A 10,998-nucleotide genomic window follows, 5' to 3' on the forward strand; every position below is an offset into this window, starting at 1 on the left:
ATTCTTCAAGTGCATCAATAAAAACAGGCATAACACCCGCTCATATCACAACTTTGAAACCAAAATCTATTTTCCTCATACACCCACACTTGAAAGACTAGGGGCAAGAAGTTTTACTACAACTGAATTGGTTTGAAAATAAGGAGGCTATAGTAGAAACTGCACATGAAAGACTCCTGACTACATATCCTATTGAAAAAGACAGGTTCATCCAACTCTTCAAACAAAGACCAATGAATTATCTACACAAAGTTCATACCGACTCAATAACAACATGCATCTAAAAAGATATTAGATCTAATGGTGGGTTCATTTCAATTTTCAATACTGCATTTGCATATTTTTTTATTGCATTGCATATCTCCATTTCAGAGTGCATTATAGTTGCTTGCATATCACCATTGCACAACATATAGTTGCATATCATTATTGCTTTCTCATATAGTTGCATCAAATAAAACATGATGATTGTCTAAGTTATTCACCTGTCTGCACTGAAATGAACGAAGGTTGTCTCATTTCCTAGATACTTGTTCATGAAGTCTTTAGGAGGCCTTTAGTCTTTTATCTTTGACGTCACATTGGGATTAAGCTTTATCCTTGGTTGGGTAGAGGTTTCCTTATCAAGTCTTCTTACCCTAAATCTATCAATTGCTATATCTCACACATTAATCAAAAGCTCTAAGTCATTACAGATACCGAGTTGGTCATGTGGCTAGTGAAAAATCCTATTCTACTTTAGCGCCATTGTAATTGTCATACCCAAGTAGGTTTCATTACTTACAAGTCAAGGCAATAAAATAAAATAAAAAAGTGTTATGTCAATCTCAAGGCAAAACAAAAAAAATGATATATTACTGAAATATCACAAACAAAAAAAGCTTGACTATGGGAACATGCAAGTAACTCCATCGGGGCTATGGATGCCTACTCACAATGGAGCAATGTTTGAGAGATTATAGTGCATAACCTCGTTGGAGCCCTAAAAGCTTGCTGGCAGCGAGGCTCTATCCAAGTTGCTTTTGAAGTTAGAATAACTCACGTAGCTAGCCACATAGGATTTTAAGGGTCTTTGATGGTTATAAGTTAGAATAAGCTCAATTGCACACACATGGGCAAAAAAATATCAATGTTTCAAGAATTGATGGAGAATTTTTTCATGCCTCTATTCATAAATCTTGGTTACATAGTGTGTTAGGTTGAATGGTCTAAGTCTTTTGAGAATGGATTGAACTCCTATCTCTGAAACATTTCGTACCTTAAATCCAATTAGTGCATTTCAGAATGAAAGACACATACACTCATCCTTGTTCTAATAGGAACTGCATTTTTGTCATGCATCCTGCATTAGCATAACTCATATCAAAAATTCATTGCCTCCGCCACATTATGCATCATCATGTTATCATCATAGGTCTGCATACTTGGGAGCATAACTAAAAAAAATCTAAAAACCATAAAAATTTCTGAAAAAATCACTCAAAAACATTCACAAAAATATCATAAAAAAATCAAAAAAATCACAAAATGTCATGAAAAAATCAAAAAAATCAAAAAATCAAAGCAAGAAAGCATGGGCCATCCATCAAATCAAATCAACAACAAGAAAACTCTCAAAGTATACAATCAAACTGATCACATGTCTTGTTAATCAATCAAACTCTATCAAACATCAACATGTCTTATACAAGGAAGGGTACACTTGAAACCAAACAGATCAGTCTTATACGGGGTACTCACTCTTTGAAACCAGAAATTCCTATCAATGATCACACAAATCAAAATAATGACATAGATTAGTATGATTGTTGGATTTTATCCAGGTTAGTCTTATCTTTATCAATTAATGACAGGTCATGTTTCATCAATACCAAAAACATTTGAAAACCATAAAAATACCAAAACATTGGAAAGAATCCTGAGAAAATACCAAAAACATTCAAATACGATCTTAAAAAAAAAAGAACAAAAACAATCAAAAATACCAAAAACCCAAAACATCAAAAATTTCAAAAATCCAAAAAAATCAAAAATCAATCGAAAACAAACTAAAAATCCAAAACCATCAAAAACTAGCAATAACATGTCTCGCAAGAATCAAATATCCTAGCAGCTATCTAGCAAACACTTTGCACGAAGTTAAACAAAGGATACAACTATCTTGTCACAACGTTTGCAATCAAATTGATCAACTGTCTAAAATATTGAATTACTATCAAACTATCAACGTGATCAACATTTTGTTTTAAACAGAATCGGTACACTCAAAACCAGACAGGTCAGTCTTAAACTGGGTCCAAAACTTTTGAAACCAGACATTATCAAAATCACATCAAGCAATCACACGAAGACACAAATCAGTATGGTTGTTGCATTTTGTTCTAGTTGGTTTTATCTTTTATCGATTGGCAAAGATCATTGCTTTTAGCTACTCAAGGATGTCCAAAAAGTGACTAGAAGAGTCGTGATGGGCATGATCATTTTATTTGTTTGTTGTTTGTGGTTTGAACCAATGAAGTTTTGGGGCAATTTCTCTAGTGGGTGTTTGTGATAGGAGTATTCAGCTTGTGAATGCCACACATACCTCAACCCCTAGTGTAATTCCCAGAATGGAGGGTTCATTCCTTGTCTGCTATGTGTTTGTTTCTTTGCAATGAGATATCTATGCATCTTGGTTCCCTATACCCCAGTGTACAAAGCTTCATTGTTACATAATAAGGCTCAATGATGAAAATGTATTGCACTATGAATAAAGACAAGAAGACTATTCATCATCAATTATATCATTTCATTTTTTCTAATATTATCATGTTGATTGTCTCTTAATATCATTCTCTCATCAAGAATTTTTCTACTTGATCATTCTTTCCAATCATTATTTCATCAACATGATCTCTCTCATCACTTAATTTCAATCTTTTCATCTATAATTCTATCATTTTCTAATTTCAACTATCCTATCTATCAATCAATTATTCTTCACCTTTATCATATTTTATCATTCATCCAATTTTTATCTATCTTCATCTTATACAAGATGTATCCTTCCTGAAACCAGACGTTTTTGACCTACCATTTGTTTTATAAAGGATGTATCCTTCCCGAAACCAGACATGATCATCTATCTTTGTCTTATACGGGATGTATACTTCCTGAAACCAGACAGATCAGTCTTATACAGGATGTATCCTTCCCGAAACCAGACATTTTAATCATTTTGTCTTATACAGATGTGTCCTTCTTGAAACTAGACTTTATCTTTGTCAAATCAATCCTATCAATCTTATCTACAAATCATTCTAACCATTCCTTTTCTCCAATCAAACTCATTCATGTCATAAATTAATTGTTCATCTAACGTTCTTCTTCTTTCGAGAGACCGTTCATGTCCTCAATGCACAAACAATCTCTCGAGGGGGCATTATAGCCTAGAGTGTTATTGAGGCATACCGGGCCATAAATTTTTTCATTTTCTTTGAAACAACGTCGTTTCAACATTGTCTCAAAGAGGGCCAAATGTAGACACCTAAAAATGTCTCATTAATTTTACACTAATTATTCGTCTATTTAATTAAGTAATTCTTTAATTATTTGATTAAACTAACCATTTCTTCTAATCATCACCCTTCAACACTTCTAATTATTCTATTTCTATTCTCAAATCATTTTAATCAGTTAACCCTATCTCAATTATTAATTAAATATTAATTATTTAATTAATTGTGACATTTTCCTTAGTTAAATAATCTTTATTATTTAATTAATTCAATCTCCTAAGTTTAAATAATTTCATTTAAATTATTTAAATTAATTAATAAAATTTCTCCATTTCCCCAAATTATAATTCCAATTAACTCCATCTAATTTCATCTCATTTCTCCCAAATTCGAATTTCACTCCATTTCAGCTAATTTCATATTTCCAAATTCACATTTTCTCCAAATCTGAATTTCACTTAATTTCATGTGCATTTCAGCATTCGAATGACCAAATTCAAATCCAAATTGAAAATGAAAATCAAATTCAATTTCAAATCCCTACAATACATGCTAAAATCAGAACTAATTGATCAAATCAGTTGTCTAATCAGTTAACTCAGTTAACTCATCAATCATCCTTTTTAACACAAAATCAATCCACTTCTCTCCAATCAATTCAGTCTTCTAATCAATCAATTCAGTCATCTCCCTAATCTATTTAGTCTACTGATCAATCAAATGAGTTTACTAATCCATCTATTTCGTTCATTTTCCAATAAATCCAGTTGACTACTCAATCAAATGAGTTAACAAATCATTCAACTTTGTTAATTGATCAATCAATTTTAGTTGTCTCCCAATCAACACTTGAGTTCTATTTCTCACCTCCTTTGTGTTGAAAATCTATAAATACAATATCATTTTCTCATTTCAATCTAGACTTTTTAGAATCACAAAAATCAGAGTCTTCAAAGTATTTGTATGTAGGAAATTGGTGCAATACCTGAGAGCCATCAACCACGCAAATTGGAGAAGAACAATGGAAACACAAGTGGAGAACAGGGAGTTTTAATTAGCTTAATCTTCGTATTTCCTTCATTTATTTCATTGAATTGTGTTTATAATCGATTTAATTAGTTAAGGATTCTTGTGATTCGTCCTTTTAGTCTAATTAGCCTCAAATTTCTGATGATGACAAACATCTTTCATGGCGATTGCAAGACTAGGGGAAGGCTTTGTGGTGCCAAGGGGAGATTGGTTGCATGTTAGTGAAGTTACTCCCCCTCTATGCCCCTTGTTCATTAGGGGTGTTGATCAGGACAAGGAAGTATGTCGTGTTGTGGCCCAAATTGGTTGGGTGAAATTAAAAAATTTCTGTGCACCTTGAAAAATAGAGCTGGTCGTGAGAAATTAGAGGTAGCATTGCGGAGTGGGGACGAGAAGTAGGATGAGTTGAAGTGGAAGATGGGTCATCCTTCGGGTTCGCAGAGTGTGTAAGCACCTAAAAGGAAAAATGAAATGATCTTCCTATGTAAGGCTATCACACAGGCTTAGACTCCCCATTATTATGCATTTTTATACCCACACACCTCAGTAGTACTACCTAGATACATCTAAATTTTTCAAAATACAAGCAACCTGCCTAATGAATAAAGCCCAACACCTCAAAACAAGTAAATCGAGAAGACCTCACTGATTCATACCAATCATATTATCATCCTTCACACTAGCATCTCATGCACTTTTTGGGGAGATACCTTCATATTATACCGATTGGAGATTGTTGTGAAAATAGAACTTGCAATGTCATCGGAGAGAGATATACTAATATACAGGCGAACAAATTGTATCGATGTAAAAACCCTCGTTGGAGTGAGCGTGAAGCAGTCAACCCGATTTTATACGTCATGCCAATACATATTCGTGGGAGGAAGACTATCGAGAAGAGTCTAGTCGATGAGTTTGACATTGACATGAGTTATAAAGCCGAGGTGAGATCCCAGAAGTCAGCCCGACAGTGAAAGTCATACTGACAGAGGTACATGAAGACGTATCAGGTTGAGTCACTCCGATACGAATAAGACAAGCCAAGTGAATCGGCAAGACCGATACCATCAGGATGAAACCATGAGAGACGGGTTGACTAAGTAAGTCACCCTGACGGAGGAAGATGTGAAATGTATTGGCAGGATATCCGTTCGTCACCCAGAAAAGGTAGCACGAAAGATTGGTTTCGTCAGCCAGACTTGCTCAAATCAGAAAGAAACATTTGAAGTCAGCCCGACTCCAAGAGTCATACCGATAAGGAAAAATAACGAAAGACTCTGTCTGAGATGATGTTCATATCGACAAGATAATAGCCTTCGACCAAAGGTCACTTTTGTGTCTCTGACAGCTATTGTCCCACCGATGATGTTTGATTACTGTAACTCTCAGCGATAACCATAAGGGAAGGAAATCCAAGAGACAGTAGGTGTCGGATAGAGATCTTCTTCTCTCACCAAAGACCAATGTCATGTCGATAGCAATGAAGATTGATTCTCCGTCGAAAAGACTTGAAGCATTTCATGGCGATGACTCTTAGGGTAAACCTATTTTCAGTAATATAAAGTGATATCAGGAGACTCTCTCTGAAATACTAAAGGTTATAGGAGAAAAAATGGTTATACAATATTAGAAGTATCAAGTATTTTTCTCGATCAAGTGACACAACCAAAAGGAATTCAAAAAGGTTGCGGAAAGGGAAATAGGAGATCAAATAGAGATCTCAAAGTTCGTGGGTGCTTCAAAGAAAGAGGGGGTGCCATTATTGTTTAACAAAAATGGACAGTAGAAGCATTATGAGTGGAAAAAGAAAGCGATTCACGAAATACATTCAAAAGAATGTTCATCTAAATATCAATTTTGAAGAGGCATTCCACTCACCACAATTGTTGCGTATGTGTGCAGAAAGTATAAACCAAAAATAAGGAATAATGTGGTTGCAACTCTTGACAAAAATGGAGGAATTTATTTTCATCATGAAGATATTTTTCACGATAAGGGGAGAACTCATTTGCAAATACATTATGATGTAATTAGTTAATGTGTATGTAGCTTTCATTGGGGTAATCAATTAGTTTTGTGGTAATTAGTTAAATGAACAGTTGAGATATTTCAAAAACCAAGAGATGTAACCATTTTGAGAGGATCCCTTGTGTCTATTAAAGGAAAACCACAGATTGGAGATAAGGGGAGATAGAATAGAATCATCATCAGTAGTTTTTATCATACAATCTGCACAGACTTTTATTTCAGTAATCAAATCAGTGTTTTCAATTCAATTATGTTGTGGAAGATCTTTTGTTCAAGAATTCCTTGTTACCATAATAATCTAATAAAACATGATACATTTGTGACAACCTTATACTTGTGTTCTTGTTGATTGGTCTTTTCAAGGGAAAGTTAAACTCAATTAGACTCATTATTGTGGCAGATAGTAACTCAAATAGTATTGAGAGTTACATACGCTAACAAATCCATCTAAGTGGTGGATTTAAAAATTGTCTCATAGGGTTATACGTGAAGGTCTTGAAGAGGGTGACTCTATAGCCCAAAAGAGGAGAAGGCACTGGTGAGTTACATATAGAAACTTCATTCAAAACACTCATATTATTCAAAATTATAGTAGGAAATATAAGTAAGAAGTAGGAGAATCAAGAAGTTAAAAAAGATTAGAGAGAGAGAGAGAGAGAGAGAGAGAGAGAGAGAGAGAGAGAGTTTATCTCAGAAACATATGCTACTTTGAGATAAACACCAAAATTAGAGTATAGTTTAAAAACGTGATCTGCTATAAAAAGCATCATCCTAAAGAACCGATTGGTGAATAGGTACACCCGCCTAGATCCTGGAGCGCTTGAAGTGTAAGGAGTTAGTAATCCCAAGGGTTCACTTCAATCGTTGGCCAAGTCAGTTGGAGGGTTTGAGCATAGAACTTGGCATACTCTTAGAACTTTCCAATCTGTTAATTTGGGGACCAACAGAGTGCTAAGAGGCTAAAGGATATAGAGGTGGTGGGTGCTTCTTCCAGTTGTGGAAAAGAGTGGTGGCCACTACTTCCACTATGCAAGAGGCATAATATTTATTTTGGAGTTTTATACGCATTGCAGTCCAAGTGAGTTGTTGTATCTCATCAATTTTCTCCAGTTTCACAGCTTTTGTTTCTTTGTTTGTGTCTAATTGCTTGGGTCTAGGTTCATGATTTCATGTTTGTAATCGATGTTCATGGTTTTGTTCTTTAGGATCCAGGGTGGTGATGCTATGTGTTTCATTCTCCCAAAAGGGTGGCAATGGTTTTTTGGGTCATTGTTATTTCATATATTCAATGGACTTATGTTGTACATTGTGAAACTTATAATTATAATAAAATAAATCATTACCTATAAAAAAAAATAGAAAGCTCATTTGATTTCAAAGGGGTAATCTTATGTGGACGGAATTGATTTTGATGAGAGTTTCTATTATTTCTAGGGAATTGGTTTGTGTTTGCAATTGATCTTAAAGCATAACAAGTGAATGTAAAGGTACTTCATTTTTATGAGGATCTAAAAGAAAATTAACTAGTAGAAATTTTTACAATAATTTAAAAGGACTTGATTTGCAAGTTGAATAGGTCTCTGGGGACCTAAAGGAACCACCTAACATAAATTATGTGTTAAGGTTCTATTTTATGCAAAGCAAAGATTATTATGGGCAATTTTAAAGATTTTGGCGATTATTTTATCATAGTATTATATGCTAATGATATGTTGGTAATTAGATGCAATAAGGAAATGATAAGCAATGTTAAATTTCAACTCATCACAATTTAATGTGAATTATTTTGGTGTTGTGAATATCATTTTGGACATTCAAATTGAAAATAGATTGTTTAACACAACTTCTATAGAATCAAAGAAAGTATACAAAAATACGTATTACAAAGGTTCATAATTCAAGAATGCAAACAATTCTTTTTTTCTTAAATACATATGTAAAGCAATATCCAAAAAAGATTCAAAAAAATATTAATGATGAAAAGCCTTATTCCTTACACAAATGTTATTGAAAGAATAATATGTATGACACAATATGTAGCAAACCAATCATTCCATGTGCAATGAGAAATTGGAAAAGACAAGTTTATTTCATTTTGAAAAAATAAATTGTCTATCAAATTCCAAAATATTGTGTTCCTATTTACATGTATCTTATAGAATTATTGTTCTCATGTTGTCTCTGCGACTACATAATGCATAACATGATCATTGTTAGAAATTTCTTATTTATTTTGATAACTATTCTATCAATATGTTTATTACTTGGTACTTCCTATTCATGACACTTTTTAATAAGATATAATAGCCAAATATAAAAAATGTATTGTTTTATATACATTTCAATAAGCATAATGTATACAAATTTAGATTAAAGCACTTATAATTAATCATCACCATTAATTTAATTTTCTCTATCTTCCAATCAATTCTCATAGTACAAATTTTTATTTTCCCTTTTTCCTCTCATTGTATTTTTTCAATCTTATTTTGAAAGGGGGGATATTTTGGCCTTATCTTAATAGATTTCTAGTATTAATTAATCTTATGTTGGTTTAGCTTTTTTTTTTCATTGTTCACAAGTGGTTTAAAATTTAATTTGAACACTAAACTTTGCCAAGCCAACCTAGCCATAAGAAGATAATGTTGGATCTTCATGGATGACACTATGTTTTAACCATTCGTGTTGACACTAGGTCATTACTTGTCATGCATGTACATCGAGTTTGAGTGGAAATATAATTGACTCCTTAAAATTATAAAAAAAAAACTCGATGCCATAGCTAGCACATCAAGATGGCATGAAATCAATGAACATCAATATCTTCTTTGTCAAAAACTTGAATGCATATCTAAAGAAGATTAGAACAAAGTAGATAATAAAACTAATTGTCAAGTTATTAGATTTGTTCAATTAAATTTGTCAAATTCTCAATTTATTCAATTTTTCAAGGCTCATCTCTCAAATGGGTGAGTATCATTCTCTATAAAAACAATAAAAATAGCAATTCTAATCTTCTTATATTTTGAACACAATTTTTATATTCATTCAATTTTTTTCTTTATCGAAGTTTATCCATGTACATTCTTTGCGGTTATAGATCTCACCTATTAAGTACATAAAAATTGACATGAAAATAGATGTATTTTCCAAATATTACATCTCTCTAACTTAATAAATAATCATAAAAACTTAATTATTTGTCCTTTGGATGATTAACTAATGTGATAGATTCCAATTCTTTGAACATCAAAACTAAATTACTAAAAAAAAGCAATGAAAAAAACACTTAAATATAAAAAAATTAACCTCGAACTAGTAACATCCCACCAACCAATACAAGAGAACCAACTTCCAATGTCAAAGGATGGTCAACCGTAAAGATTGATGGAAAAAATGTTAATTTGAAAATGTTAATTTGTAATGTTTACAATGTAAATGAAAAGATGATAAAAAATGTGATTAATTGAAAAAAAATAAAAAATATAGTACCATCCAATTAATATGTTATTAATTAGAATAATAAATTAATCTTTTTATAGTGCTACTTAATAATTATATAAAATATAAAACGTTAGTTTCAATAAATTATTTTTCATCCTCTAAAATGAATTGAGCACCTTCGTAAGGACAATTTATTAAACCAAACATTAATATCAGAATGCATAGACACAATGCTACATCAACAATCAATCAAAAAATGATGAATAACATGATGAAGTCCTCCTCCTCTTAAGCACCTTCGTAAGGACAATTTATTAAACCAAACATTAATATCAGAATGCATAGACACAATGCTACATCAACAATCAATCAAAAAATGATGAATAACATGATGAAGTCCTCCTCCTCTTAAGCAAAAGATATTGAAATGTTTGCATATTAGACTTTCCTTTTTTCAATCATAGAACCTTTCATACTTTATTAGCAATAATTTGATGAAAGATCATAGATTTATTTTTAGTCGAACTCATCGACTCATATTTCATGAATCATGGTTCATTGACCTGTAATTCTAATCCATAACTAAAATTGTTCTACCTATTAATTAAAATTGTAATTAAAAACTAAAAAATATCAAAAAAAAAGTAGATATAAATGTCTAACAAGAGTTTTATCATCTGATTAAATGCACAATACTCGATAACCACCACCAAAAGACACACAAAAGTGGAAGATAATTAAAAAAACCTATTTGAAACTCAAGATTTCAATGGAAATATATTTCAAACAATTAGAAAGGCAAACAAAATTTCACTTTACCACTGGTTCATGGTGTGTAATACATTCTCCTCACGTCCTTCGAGTTGCCTCATTTAAACACTTTCCAGGACAATTCGGAAAACAAACTAATTTCAATAATATACCTACCATTCACAAATCAAAACTCTCAACTGGTTGATAATAAGAAAATCCTCAAAAGAATAACTCGATCTAACTGACT

Source organism: Cryptomeria japonica, chromosome 10 (assembly GCF_030272615.1).
Source record: "Cryptomeria japonica chromosome 10, Sugi_1.0, whole genome shotgun sequence".
Taxonomy (NCBI): Eukaryota; Viridiplantae; Streptophyta; class Pinopsida; order Cupressales; family Cupressaceae; genus Cryptomeria; species Cryptomeria japonica.